The 15,763-nt window shown below is 35.2% G+C and overlaps 1 long non-coding RNA gene across 1 annotated transcript in view; it reads right to left on the minus strand.

Annotated features, from left to right (window-relative positions):
• Window positions 1-220: 220 nt before the first annotated feature.
• LOC129060201 (uncharacterized) overlaps window positions 221-15,763 on the minus strand; it is a 165,415-nt gene continuing 149,872 nt past the window's right edge. Inside the window, exons 3-5 of the long non-coding RNA XR_008526731.1 lie at window positions 9,366-9,415; window positions 7,338-7,428; window positions 221-2,065 (exon numbers count right to left, since the gene is read on the minus strand). This is a non-coding gene — a long non-coding RNA (uncharacterized LOC129060201). The remainder of the gene's footprint in view (window positions 2,066-7,337; window positions 7,429-9,365; window positions 9,416-15,763) is intronic.

Raw genomic sequence — 15,763 nt, forward strand, 5'->3', positions numbered from 1 at the left:
ATAACAGCCAATAACTGTTAGAATGAGATAATAGAGATAGTTGTTTCTGATCAGAGAAAATTTCTTCATTATTCACATTTTAAGATTCTTTATTAATAACTGTCTTTGACTTAAATTTAACCAGAAATGTGATGTTATCTGCCAAAACTATATTAGCATCAAGAGCATGAATTTTCCTAAGCCAAATAGGAGGCTAGGGGACAGTGAATCAAGCTTCTTATAGAAAGCAATTTTGAATCTTTAATTAATATGTATAATAAGCAATTATACATATTATACAAACATATGTGAGAGCATCATAGTAACATTTTTGCATGTGCAAGAATTCCAAAGGTTTTGTTTTCATATACTTTAGCCAAACAAGTTAATTGAAGGTGAATTATAACAAATAAGGAAGAAAATTGCAAACAAAAAATATAGAAGAGAAGCTCTAATCCATGAGTTCAAGGAAAACAAGTCACAGGAAAAGATATGCATTGCAGCAGGCATATAGAAAACATTCATTCTGAAATAAATAAAAAGCAGTAATTAGAGTGCTTTGACAAAAAGGGAAGTTCTATGTGCTAGATGATAAGAATATGGTAAAAGTGGATTAACCTTAGATCAAGGAGAAAACTATTAGAACTCATGAATGGAAAAATAATAAACTATGAAATAAAATATATCCCAAATATAAAGCAAAATATAATGTGGCATTAGATTGAACAATTTTTTTTTTTGAGACAGGTTCTCACTCTGTTGTTCAAGGTGAAGTACAGTAGAGCAATCACGACTCATTACAGCTTCAACTTCCTGGGCTCAGTTGATTTTTCCACCTCAATCTCCTGAGTAGCTGGAACTACAAGCATGCACCACCATGTCCAGCTAGGCTAATTTTTGTAAATTTTGTAGAAACGGGGTTTAGTCATGTTGCCCAGACTGGTCTTGAATTCCTGGGCTCAAGTAATCCACCTGCCTCAGCCTCCCAAAGTGCTGGGATTACAGGTGTGAGCCACCAAGCCCAGGTAGATTGGACAATTAATTATATACCAGTCAAGTTATTTCTGCCAGTATTGATATTAACATCACTCTCTTTTAAGGTACAAGGAGGTTTTACATGGTATACATAGAGAAGGAATTATAATATAAACACACAATTTGGATATTTATGAAGTCAGAATACTGTTGTTTGTTGCTTATAATATTTTTAGTTACACTGTTGTTGGAAAATATTGATGGTTGATTTTTAATTCTACAACTGGGCTTTAGAATTTTCTTTGGTATGGCTTCCATATTTCTTGAAAATTTCACTGCCTGCCATAACTATATTCGTTCATTCTTCTAAAGAAATATTAGCTTTCTTTCTAGCCACATTTGTTACTATCTTAGAGCTTTTGTGCCAGCTACTCGTTTAGTGTTTAATATTTTTCCTAGATTTGGCATGGCTTGCTTCTTCCTGCCAATCAAGCTTTAAGTTAAAGCATTTTTATACAAACTTTCTCTAACAACTAGATCAAAAGCAGAGATTCTTTTTTTCCATTGTGGGGAATGTAAGTTTTGTGTGGATATAAGCTTTGTATGGATATTTTTCATATCTGCTGGGTGGATATCTAGGAGTTTAATCACTGACTGTTTATAACTGTATCATTAACTTAATAGGAAACTGCTGAACTATTTATTTCCCAGTTGATTGTAGCATTTTATATTCCCACCAACAATGAATGAGAGGTCCAGTTGATCCACACTTTTAACAACTCAAGGTATTAACAAACTTTGTAATTTTAGCCATCTTAACAACTATGTGATGGTGTATTCTTATGGTTTAGTTTGTATTTCTCAAATGATTAACAATTTTGGGTATATTTCCACATGCTTATGCATCACACACACATACACACACACACACACACACCATATTTGGTGAAATGCTGCTCACATTTTTGCACATTTCTTTTTAATCAGGTTATCTTACAAATGAGTTCAAAAATTAGCTATATATATAGGATACACAACCTTTTCCTGATACATGTTTTGCAAATATTTTCTTCCAGTCTGTTTCTGGTCTTTCCATTTTTGTATCATTGACCTAAAAAAGAAATTTGTTCATTTTAGCATTTGTAGATGTCAAGTATCAATATTACTCTTTCATTGTTTCTACTTTTGTGTCGTATCTGAAGCATTTGCAAATATTTTCTCATATTTTCTTCATGAAGTTTTACAGTTTTAGTTTTTATATTTAGATCTTTGATCCATTTTTAGTTATTTTCTGTGAATGTTAAGAGGAAAAAAATTATGGTTTACTTTTTTCCTACTGTTTTCTACTACCATTTGTGCATATTAGGGGGCCGTTTTGCAAAAATAAAGCAACTTCCTTTTCTGTTTTAAACTAGTTTGAATGGATTCTACTGCCTTCAACTAGAAAGTCAGCCTAATAGATATGTTTTACTGAAAAGAGTAAAGAGATGAAGCAGGGGAGGAAGACAAAGCATCCAAGCCAGAAGCCTTTAGTAAGATGGTTTAACTTCATCTTGAAGAAAGGGAGCCAATGAAGAATTTTCGGACAAGAAGATACATGGTTATATTTATACTTTAAAATGTACTCTAGCTTCAGTGAGCAGGAACAATACATATGGCTTGCTGCTATCTCATTTAGAGTGCTAACTATTTATTTGTCCCATAAACACAACAAAGAAATATAAAAGCATTTAAAGAGCCGTTGAAGAACTGATGGTTATAAATGTATCCTCTTATTCTGAGCATTAATCGTTGTCTTGTTACTGTGCTAAATACTCAGTAACTTAGTTCATGTGCTCAAGTCCTATGTCTTCTAGGTGGTAGAGCTGAAGAGGATAAATGAAGATTGCTTTACTAGAGAAAGTAACAGTTAATCACTTATGTGTTTGTTATTGGTAAAATTTTACTTTAATAAAGGATGAACTGCTAAATATAGGCCTTACACTATATATGCATGTGAGTAGGTAAACACTCACAGCAAACTTTTGGTATTTGTGTAAGCATACCATTTTTACTCCTTGGTTGATTTCACATATTTCTTATATATATCTTCATTCATTAATCCATCTAGTTTTTAACGGTTACTCGGTGTCACCTTGATCAGCCAACCCTATTCATAACAAGATTTGTTGACAAGTGCTGGATTTTCTGCAAGAGCTTCTTTAATTTTGGTTGCTTCTCTTGATAGAAGAGAACAAAGTTCAGTAGCAGCTTTCACACTTTCCAATGTCCAAAATCCATTTTATTTGTTTAATTTCGTCTCAATTTCAGGCAGACTGTAATAAACATCTCCCAAAGTTTCCTGTGCAAACCTTCCAACTCCCACCGTTCCAATACCATTTTCCACTGTTACCCATTCATATCGGTCTGCGAATTTATATACTGAGAGCTGAGCCAGGCCATGTACATAGTCAAGAAAGCACTTACCTCACCTTCCAGGGCCACAGTGGGCAGGACAGGGCCAAAGTGGGCAGGACAGTCCCCCAGGGTTCCAGCTACTACCAGTGTCTGGTTCGCCTGGGTGCCAAGGGTAGTTGTTCAGCACCTGGGCAGCCCCAGGTCAGGAGGGCCCCAGGCTGGAGTGAACCAGAACATGTTCTTGTCCGTTTTCTAATTATAATATGACCTGTCAATTTTGAGCAGGAATGGAATTTAATTGGACTTTGAGATTTAGAAAAATATTGGAAGAACTGAGAAATCAAAGTTCAGAAAGTTCACCATTACTATCTCAGCCAAGAGTTTAGAAGCATGTTGTTACCAACAACTCCCTGAGAAACTGCTACATTTCTTCATTTAAAAAACAAAACAAAACAAAAAAACTTTTATTTTAGGTTCAGGGATAAATGTGTAGGTTTGTCATGTAAATAAATTGTGTGTCACAGGGGTTTGGTGTACAGATAGCTTTGTCACACAGATAATAAACATAGTACTTGATAGGTTGTATTTTGATTCTCTCCCTCCTCCTGCCCCCGACCTTCAAGTAGGCCTTGGTGTCTATTGTTCCCTTCATTGTGTCCATTTGCTTTCAAAGTTTAGCTGCCATTTACAAATAAAAACATTTGGTATTTGATTTTCTGATCCTGTCTTAGTTTGCTTAGAATAATGGCCTCCAGCTTCATCCATGTTGCTGCAAAAGATAAGATCTCATTATTTTTTATGGCTGCATAGTCTTCTATGATATATATGTACCACATTTTCTTTACTCAGTCTATCGTTGACAGGCATTTAGGCTGTTTCCATATCTTTGCTATTGTGAACAGTGCTGCAATGAACATACATATCCATATATCTTTATGGTAGACTGATTTATATTTCTTTGGGTTTATACCCAATAATCAGATTGCTGGGTTGAGTATTTCTGCCTTTGGGTTCTTTGAGAAATCAGTAAACTGCTTTCCACAAAGGCTGAACTAATTTACATTTCCACCAGCTGTGTAGAAGCGGTCTCTTTTCTCCACAACCTTGCCAGCATTTATTTTTTGACCTTTTAATAATAGCCATTCTGACTGGTGTAAGATGGTATCTCATTGTGGTTTTGCTTTGCATGTCTCTAATTATCAGTGATGTTGAGCATGTTTTTTTATTTACTTGTTAGGCATGTCTATGTCTTCTTTTGAAAAATGTCCATGTCCTTTGCCCACTTTTTAATGGGGTTGTTTGTTTTTTGCTTGTCAATTTAAGTTCCTTATAGAGTCTAGATATTAGACCTTTGTCATGTGCATAGTTTGCAAATATTCTCTCCCATTCTGTAGGTTCTATGCAGAATCTTTCTAAATGTTCAGAGAGAAATTAGGCAATGACAACATGGGTGGATCTCCACAGCTTGCCAAGAAGCTTATGTCTGATCACAACTACCTCTGAAAAATAATGGCTTATCCATTTTTTTCTACCTTCCTAATCCTGCATTAGTGCCTTTCATTGGCAAATTCTGACCTGAACAGTGTTGGGAAGGATATGGATATGAAGCTCATGCCCTCGTCTCGCTGATGAAGAAGAGATCTTAAAAAATGTGGGTAAAAGAATGTGGTATTGGTTGAAAATGGAAGATTTAAATATTAACTGTTATTTCTGCTTCTAATTAATGGATAATTGAACTAAGTTAACCTGCCTAGAAAAATAATTAAGTAATACTATAAGCAAATATTAAAAACATTATTAACAGAATAATTAAACGTTTAATAATGGTAGTAAAATAGATTATTAAACTATTTTAAACATTTTAATACACAAACGAAATTATCTTAAATTAAAATTTGTCATCAGATAATATTCAAATTATACTAAAAAGCCATTTGTCCTACTTTCTTACACTTATCTCCATTTATATCCTAAACTTAAGTGCTGCCAGTACCAGAATTGCCCTGCTCATATGTTTGCTCATGTTAGTCCTCTGTGTAGATTAGCCTTACAGCTTAATCTCTGAATTTCCAAGTTCTACATTTTATTATTCTTGACAGCCCTGAGGATGGTAAGAATCTTGTTCACTTGCTGAGTCTGTGGCTCTTAAGAGGCCTTCTGGGAATTTCGAAGAGCAAATTCAAATTCTAGACTTTTCAATTGAGTCTATATAAATAAGTCTTTTTCCTTGGTGCACAACCCCCAGTTAGTATTTATTGAATATTTATTACATCTTAGCCATTCTTAGTGGAACTAAGAATTCTTGCCACCAGAATATATCAGCTTGAAGACAACAAGTCAGGGGTTAAATCTAAAATGGTCTTGGTGCATGGCCCTAGACTAGAAGACTACATGATTTTAATAAGGAATGGAGATCTGTTCACTGTTTTATAATTTTCCATTTCATAGACTTGAAGTCCCATTTGCTCATAGGTAGATTTTATTTATTGGTTTATTTATTGGATGTGGTGGGAAATATTTTTCCCAGGGAATTTCAGCTTGGCAGTCCAAAAGATCTTAAGATCTTGAAATGGAGTGAGGTGAGTTGGTAGAAAAAAGCAGCAGGCCCATTTTTATTCCATCCTCTAATTTAGCTTTGTCAGGAAAACAAGAAAAAGAAACGACTGATATTTTATTTTCTAACTGACTCCAGAATGAATTTCTCTGTTAGTTAAATACTTGTAGTTGAAAATAATGCTATTAATTAGCACTCACAAACCTAGCATAACATTCTGTCTTCAGTTACATTTATAATTATGGGAATTATATTTTTTTACTATAGTTACAATGCTTTATGCTGTCTTATTTGCATTTATCTCCAATAACAATTAACATACTGTCCTGTAATTTGTGCATGTAGTATATACAATAAAATATATACTATACATACACATCATATATAGTATAATAATGCGTTATATATGTTACATATATAACGCATTACTATATAGTATATGTAATATGCTATATGATATGTAATAAATTATATATGTAACATAATATATAATACATTACATATGTAACATATAATAATGTATTATATATGTTTCATGATAAACATAAAAAACATATTTACATGTTTATATTCTATGTTCTTTCAGCATATGAGAATGTTCTTAATACATTATATATATGAGTATACATATATAAGAATATTCTTTCAGCACGTATATATGAGAATTTTCTAACTACAGCTTACATAATTGGACAGAAAACCACATTGTGTTTTGCTTATGCAAAGACTAAAATCTTCCAAGAGACCCATGTATTTGGTTGAAAAATTTGATACCTCACTTGAGAAGCGTAGTTACTTATCAGTAGATGGTTGCTGAGCTGCTTTTAAAGGATTTTAAGTTCAACTAACAGAATTTCAATTTTGCTGAATAGAATATGCATGGTATATTTTCTTAGGACAGTACAGAAAGGTGAAGAAATTTGTCTTAAAAGGGAAGGGGAAAACAGAGGTGACATGACTATAAGCCAGTGATGAAATAATTTTATTTTATTTTCCTGAATGTTATAGGACATAAAGTTCTAAGACATATAATGTAAATCTTATGAATTATTAATTAAGCTTGAAATTATTTTTTGTTTCTTTAGTGATAATTGGGGCAAGTGCTAAGGGTAGTTTCCAGGTGGCTGAACTTAGGCCGAACAGGATGCCCACTTAGATCCATTTACTCTCGGTCTAGTCTGTGTGACACGTTTATTGAGCACTCAGAACTTGTTGGAGTGCATATGTGAATGACATTTATTTTTCTCCAATAGCTTCCAACAAATATCTGCTTAATTTCTTTTTAAACCCATTAATACTATTTGAAGTTTATCTCATTAAAACAGATAATTTGCAATGAAAATTGACATAAGGGTGTAAAATATAGCGTATGCAATTTCTAGATCAATCATCCCAATTTAAAACCTCCATTACCTATGCAATCGAACCTTACCTCTCTGTCTGCTTCTAGTACCTGGAGGCTTAGAGGCTTCCATGCATATTTTCACTCTTACTCTTCTTTCAGTCTTCTTCCTGTATCTACTCTAGAGTTAAGAGTGGGGAATGAAAAAATTGGAGAATGTATTAATTTCCTAAAGTTGCCTTAACAAAGCAACTTTGTTAAGCAGTGTACCACAAGCAGTGTAGCTTAAAACAACTGAAATTTGATACGGGAGCATGGCAGGGAAGTGCTGGATAGAGAAGAGCGGGGTCTCTGGCGGGGGCTCCACGCTCGGGCCTGTGCCCAAGAACCTAAGTGAGGAGAAGCACTCCTCTTTTCATGCCCAAATGTTGCACTTTCCAAGATCACCCTGGCCCACCACGCCCCCCATCCTGTGCCCATACAAATTCTGAAACCCTAGTGGGCAGACACAAGCAACTGGACCTCGAGAGGAGCAGAAGAACAAAAGAGCTCACTGATAGACACCAGGAGATGCTGGCAGGCCATCAGATGGCGGGACATGGAATTCTGTTGGGGGCAGTCAGAGGAGAGCTGGCCACTGGGTGGCCTGACTCCAGGGGAAGACCATCTTTCCACTCCATTCCCCTGCTGGCCTCCTCATCCATCTCACTGAGAGCTACTTCCATCACTCAATAAAACCTTGTACCCATCCTCCAAGCTCACATGTGATCTGATTTTTTCCGGCACACTAGGGCAAGAACCCAGGATACAGAAAGGCCTTTGTCCTTGCAATAAGGCAGAGGGTGTAATTGAGCTGATTAACACAAGCTGCCTGCAGATGGCAAAACTGAGAGCGCACACTGTAACACAGGCCTACTGGGGCTTCAGGAGCTGTAAACAGTCAACCCTAAACACCGCCATGGGGTCTGAGCCCCAAAACACTCCGTAGACCTGCCTGTCTGCATGCTCCCCCCAGGGGTTTGAGTAGTGGGCCACCTAAGAGTGGAGCCATACGTCTGTCACATGCCCTGCGAAGGGATGAGGGAACTCCTCCCGTCTCAAATTCACTCTTGCAAACTATTGTGGAAGTTTGATGTCTGAGGCAAAGGTGTTGGTGGAATTGGTTCCTTCTGAGGGCTGTGAAGGAGGTTCTGTTCCTTGCCTCACTTCTAGTTTTGGGTGACAACCAGCATTCATTGTTATTTTCTTAACTTTTAGAGGCAACAGTCCACTCTCTGGTTACACCATCATGAGGTATTCTCCCAGGGGTCTCAGTGTCTCCTTATAAGTACATTAATTATATTGGATTAAAGACTCATCCTCCTCCCCGGTGGTCTCACCTTAACTAATTACACCTACAGTGACCTCATTTACAAATAAAGTCACACACATCCAGAAGTACCGGGTATTAGAACTGCAACATATATTTTCCTAAATACACAATTTAACCCATACCAAAGAAATATACAAACAATGATTTTCTCAATTGATGATGCTTTAGTGCTCTCTTGGCTTTCTGGTAAAAAATATATATGATTCTGTGGGGCAGAATACAGTCTCCCTTCTGTGGCCTGATTCCTTGACACGAAAAATTCATGAACTGACCAATTTCCTAGTCAGCACCCGTCTCTGTGGTCTATGCAAGCCTTTTCCTGTTGGAGTTTCCCATTGAGAAACTGACCTCTCAAATTCTGGTAGGGAACCATAAAGTTAATTACATTTAGCTAATTTTCCACTTAAACTATAGGAAACACACCTATTGCCTGACCAAAGCAGGAAACTATCAGCTGGTTTGTTGTTTTGTCTTCTTTTTGCTTGTCATATTTTTTAGAATTTTTTTCCACTTGCTCAAATTCCTAGAGAAGACTGATCAGCAAATCCATTGAATAATAATAATACATTGGAAATGAATGGCCTGGCTTTCCATCCATCACATTATCTTCAAAAATATTTGTTTTGGAGCCCACCTCTTTGACTAGGCAGTGGGGAATGCTTTATAAGATTTTAAGAGTCTTTTGATGGCATAATACAAACATCAACACTCAATAGATGAAAGACAGGATTTTTATTGTTACTTACAGCTCTGAATGAGAGAAGGCTTCCAGGCAGGGCCACACAAGGATTGCAACCTAGGGACAGAGTAACAGGGAAGCTCATCCATGGACATCAGGGTAGGGTTAGCTAGGTTTTCTGGGCTCCCTATGAATTGGCTAATTTGATAATTTAATAATTTAAGTTGCCTGGAACCTGGCCTTGGGGCAAATAGGGCAAGGGCATAGTAGTCTGGGGTTGAGAGCCCAATAAGGGGAGAGGCTGTTGTAGAATGGGAACAAACTGGCCTCAATACTGGGTCAAAACAGCACAATTAAAAAACAAAAACAAAACCTTATATTACAGGGAAAAACACCACTGTTAACCAGTAAGGAATGATAAAGGCATAATCTCTTACTAAGGTCACTGTACTAAGGTCATTTGTTCTATGGCTTCTGTAATTCCTACGTCTTCTGCTTGTCTGGGATATTTGAGCATATTATATCCCCTCTGAGGTGTATATCTGGTGGCTCTTGGCTGTCTCCAGTAATATTTTGGTGATACTCCACTCCCACTTTATTCAGCTTTGGTGCTTTAGGAAAGAGCTTTCCATCTTTTTGTGACAATAATTAAAATATTCAATTTGATTTTTTTTGTAATGACATTTAGTATGATCTATTTCTTCAGTAAAATAAAGTTATATCAATTAAACCAATATTCTCTGTCAGAACAGGAAATACATACTAATGTCTTGCACACAGATGAATTTACTTCTCTTTAATTTATCTCCTTCAACCACAAGTATTCAAACTCTATTACTCTTCCAGTAGATTGAACAGCAATTCTGGCACACCCATTACTAAATAAATGGTGTGTTTCATTATCTTTGCATGATCACAATTTAAAGCTCCTCTCAGGAGAAGATTTTTTAAATGATTTTAAAATTAGAGGAGGGTATCTCTAAGAATCAGTGAGCATTCTCCAGGAGAAAAAATAAAATACTTAGAAAGGGGTTCCTATTCAATCCTTTGCTCTTATTATTTACCACTACTAGTATCTTAAGAGTTTATATGGCTTAAGAATACACAGGAAATGAATAAATGGTAATTTTTCTTCCTTAACATTAGAACAACAGAGAATAAAAACTAGTATATTCCTTAAATACTAGTTATTTGATTGCTCAAAAAATAAAAATAAAAAGGTATGAGAGAAAGAAAACAGAAATCCCTAGACAGGCAAATTTGTGAAACTCAGCAAAATAAATTCCTCTCTTGCAGCTTCGCAATGTGAATTAACATATCAAAGGATGTGAGGAATTTTGCAGCAAATTAGCTAGACAATATTGATTAATTCACATTTTATTAAAAAAAATTGATCCCAGAAGTTGTTTTCAGCATATAACACTTCAGTGATTCTAGGATATAGTTTTTTAATGTTTAATATCTTTAGAATTGGGAAACATAGAAATTTGTTAAAATCTTGTCCTCGCCTTTGTTCAGGTTGCGATGCAGATATTTTCATCACTGCATATGTTTAAATTTTTTCATGGCTTTTCATGTTGCTGTCACTTCAGTTTGGTTTTGAATTATTGTCACCACATTTGTTAACTTTAATTGCCACTTAAAATGTTTCATTTGCTTTCTAAATACCCATGGAAACCATCTAGTTAGATCAAGAGGTCCCTCATAAGGACCTGTGGAATAACTATCATTAGCTTGAAAGAAGATTTGGAAAACAATAACACAATACTATTTTAAGAAATGCTCAATCACTGGAATTAAACCTATAAAAAATTTAAGAAGTTTTAATATATGGCTATGGTTGTTATTAAAATTGAATTCTCTCTTTCTTTCCTTAAACACATGTGGAATCAACACAGAAATGTTACAGTAAATTGATATACGTGAAATATAAAAACTTCTTAGATTAAATATAATTAATGCAGAGGTCACTTTTATAGCCCATAAAATATCTAAGCTAGTTTTGATTAAACTCATATAGTTAAGCAAGAAAAATAGACACAACTTTATTTTCCACATTGCAAATTACATAACAAAATTTCTTACCACTTTTTCCTCCAAACAACTTTTGATCATGCCTGTCACTTACGCTCAAGGTCCAAGGCAGTGAGTTAGAATTAGAAAGAAGGAAGAAGAGTGGAAATCATTCAAACTGGATGGTCAGAGAGGACCATTGAAAAGTGGGAATTTGAGCAAGCTTGAAGGAAATAAAGGAGTTAGCCACTGAAAATAGCATCGAATGCAACAGAAGAGCTAGTACAAAGTTCTTAAGGTGTAAAACTATTTGACATATTTGACAGAATGCAAAGAGTTCATCATTGCTGGGGTACAGCGTGTGAAATAGAGATTAGTGGGAAATGAAATCAGAGAGGTCATAGGAAACCAATCCTCTAGTGTGAACAACTGTGACAATTTGCCTGCTACTGCACTTGTTTAAGCACTGAAATTCCTTTCTCTCAGGAAACCCCTCAATCTCAGGAAAACTAAGATATCTGGTCACCCTGTAAGAATTCGTGTAAGCCAATTAACAATTTAATAAGAGAAGTCAACAGTATCTTCTGCTTGTTTGGCCTGAGGACTTGCAAGATGGAGTTAATATTACCTAAAATGGACCATGAATGAGATGGGTTTGGAGGAAAAAATTATATTTGGAACATGTTAAAACTGAGATATCTGTAAGCAGTTGGATATGAGTTTAAAATTCCTAGGAATAAAGTTGTCAGTCTTTAGATCAAATGATATCAAAATTATAAAATTAGATATGATAACTAGTGTAGATGTAAAAGAGGGACAAATATTGAGTCCTAGAAGACAGGCTGGAGATAACTGGTGAACTTAAAATAGTGGTTCTAATAGAGTTGGAGATGAAGATTGATTATATTGCATTTAAGAAAGAATGGGGAATGGGGAGAACAACTGGAAACAATCAAAATAAACTATTTCAAGGGTCTTTGCTACAAGTGAAAGAGAGCTATGGGGACATAGCATGAATAAGAAATGAAATAATACATTTTTTTAAAAAGAAGAGAGATAAAAAGCAAGAGAATTCTACACTGAAGGAGGAAAAATTAATGATGCATATTAGAAGAAGAAACTATTGTATTTGTATCCTTAATTTGGAAAGCGGGAATGTGCAGAAATACATTTTATGTAAAAGGATGTTAGTTGATCCTTTGTAAGGTGACTGGAAAAAGTAAGTAAAAAAAGATACAAGTGTAGATTTTAGAAGTTGTGGGTAAATGTGGTGATGAAAATCTATAGAAATTTTTATTATGATCACTTCAAGGCTTTTAGTAAGCAAGGTCATCATCTGAGAATCAGGTTGGGAAAGAAAGTATGGAAAGTTTAAAAGAGATAAAGAAAAAGATGAATTGGTTTTCTAAGAGAAAGAAATATGCTTGAGAGAAACAAATTATTGCCCTTAGGCAGTGCTACAGGTTTATTGAGGTTATATTCATCATTTGAAGTGAGACGAGTCATTATGATTTGGAGTTTTTGTCCAGTTACTTTCACCTACATTAGTGCAAGAAAAGAGTAAATAAATGCTTAGTTTGGTCAGTGTTATTATTTGGGCAAGAAAGCACAGCTACATGAAAAAATGCAAGAATGTTTGAGGGTATATGAGTGTGGTTAAAATGAATGACCGTGAAATGGAAAATGCATAAGCAAGAAAGAGAAAGCATAGAAGTTAGTGAAAACATTGATGAATACACATATTATGGGTCCTGATCGTTTTGAAGGATTCTGTAATGCCAAAAGAAGTCACCTGGAAAGAAGTTGGAAGTAATTAGAAAAATGAGTGCAAAAAATGAGAATATTATAATACATATATAGAGGTTACAACCCTGAGAATAGGTGAATCATTGAGACAGAGGAGATAACAAGATAATGGGTGGAGATAAATTCATGAAAATTAGAGTTTGTGGTGTGTGAGGATTTCTATAGTTCTATAGAAATTGCCAATAATTAAGACTAAATAAGAATAATAAGAGTAATATGTAGACAGAAGCAAAAATAAAGGCCCTTTGCTGTTAGTACATGACACAGAAACAATGAGGTGTAAAGTGTGATACAACATGATGACATAGACTTCAACACGGGAAGTTCGAAAGGAAAGTGAAAAAAAATATGAAGTTGCAATGAGGTACTAAAAAGTCACCCACCCTCTTACAGCCACCCTGACCTGGAGGCTGTAGGAAAGAGAAAAATAACTCTTCTTAAGAAGGGGCAGGATTATCAGTATCCTATGAGAAAAGGCAAGATATAATGTGAAGAAGGCTTTTAGAGCCAAAGTTGAGGATACGAAGTGTTTCCATATTGGTGGAATGTTGAAGGGCTTCCAGAGTCATGGAAAGGCAAGAGAAGGGATGGAAAGGAGATGAACTGTATGGGGTGTAGAGGATGGAGAAGATGATGGATGACCAAGATGACTGTAGCTTCTTATGACAACAATAATAAACAGAGCAAAGGGCATAATCAAATTGACTCTGGTGAACCCAAAGACATTGATTGGTATTAGCAGGCTGGGTCTATTTTCAGGGTAAGGAAATGTAGGGCAGCTTTATCTCAGAGATGTATCCACATCTTTCTTTTCTTCTGCAAATTAAAGAAGTGTGCAATTGCATAATATTTAATTATTAATTTAATAAACATGCTTTAAGGTAAACTGCTATTACCCAAGTCTGAAAATGGCTCTGCAATTATCACTTAGCCTTTTTTGTTATTTTTCCTTTTCCACTGTTTTTTTTTGCTTGCTTTTTGTGTTTTTAAAAATATTTCAAATTTTATTGTAGATTTGAAGAGTACATTGCAGATTTCTAACATCGGTATTTTGCATGATGATGCAGTTTGGAGTATGCATGATCCCGTCGCTCAGGTAGTGAGAATAGCACCCAATAGGTAGCTTTTCAGCCCTTGCTCTCCTCCCTCTCTACCCACTCCAATAGTCCCTGGTGTCTATTGTTCCCATCTGTATGTTCATATGTACCCAGTGTTTAGCTTCTACTTATAAGTGACAATATGCAGTATTTGGTTTTCTGACCATGCATTAATTTGCTTAGAATGATGGCCTCCAGTTGCATCCATGTTGCCGCAAAAATATGATTTCATTCTTTGTTGTGGCTGCTTAGTATTCCATGATGTATATATACCACATTTTCTTTATCCAATCCACCCTTGATGACACCAAAGTTCAGCCTATGTCTTTGCTATTGTGAATAGTTCCGTGATGAATATATGAGCACATGTGTCTTTTTAGTAGAACAATTTACTTTCTTTTCGGTTTAAACCCAGTAGTAAGACGACTGGGTTTACATCCAATCAGTCAAATGGTAGCTCTGTTTTAAGCTCTTGAGGAAATCCACAAACTTCTGAGAAAAGTGGCTGAACAAATTTATAATCATACCAAAAGTGTGTAAGTGTTTCCTTTTATTAGCAGCTTTATCAGCATCTGTTGTTTCTTAACGGTTTTATAAGAACCATTCTGACTGGTGTGAGGTGGTATCTCATTGTAGTTTTGATTTGCATTTCTCTGACAATTAGTGATGTGGAGCATTTTTTTTTCATATGTTAGTTGTTGACTTACATGTATTTTGATGAGCAGTGTCTGTTCACTTCTCATTTGTCCACTTCTTAATGGGGTTATTTGGCTTTTGTTTGTTGAATTGTTTAAGTTCCTTATAGATTCTGAATATAGACCTTTGTCAGATACATACTTTGTGGATATTTTATCCCATTCTATAGGTTGTCTGTTTACTCTGTTGATAGTATCTTTTGCTGTGCAGAAGCTCTTTAGCTTAATTAGGTCCCATTTTTCAATGTTTGCTTTTGTTGCAATTGCTTTTGAGGACTTAGTCATAAATTCTTTGTAAAAGCTGATGTCCAGAATGATATTTCCCAGGTTTTTTCTAGGATTATTATAGTTTAAGGTCTTATATTTAAGTCTTTAATCCATCTTGAGTTAATTTTTGTATGTGGTGAAAGGTAAGAGTCCAGATTCATTCTTCTTCATATGGTTAGCCAGGTATTCCAGCAGTATTTATTAACAGGGAATTCTTTCCCCGTGGCTTATTTTTGTTGACTTTGTCAAAGATCAGGTGGCTATAGGTATGCAACTTTATTTTTGGGTTCTGTATTCTGTTTCATTGGTCTATATGTCTGTATGTGTACTAATACCATGCTGTTTTAATTACTGTAGCTTCATAGTATAGTTTGAAGTTGGGCCATGTGATTCCTCCAGCTTTGTTCTTTTTGCTTATGCCTGCATTGTCTACTTGGGCTATTTTTTGGTTCCATATAAATTTTATAGCTTTTTTTTAATTCTGTAAAAAATGACATGGGTAGTTTGATAGAAACAGCATTGAATCTGTAAATTACTTTGGGCATTATGGTCATTTTAATGATATTGATTCTTCCACTCCATGATGA

This window comes from Pongo abelii, chromosome 1 (assembly GCF_028885655.2).
Source record: "Pongo abelii isolate AG06213 chromosome 1, NHGRI_mPonAbe1-v2.0_pri, whole genome shotgun sequence".
NCBI classification, from domain to species: Eukaryota; Metazoa; Chordata; class Mammalia; order Primates; family Hominidae; genus Pongo; species Pongo abelii.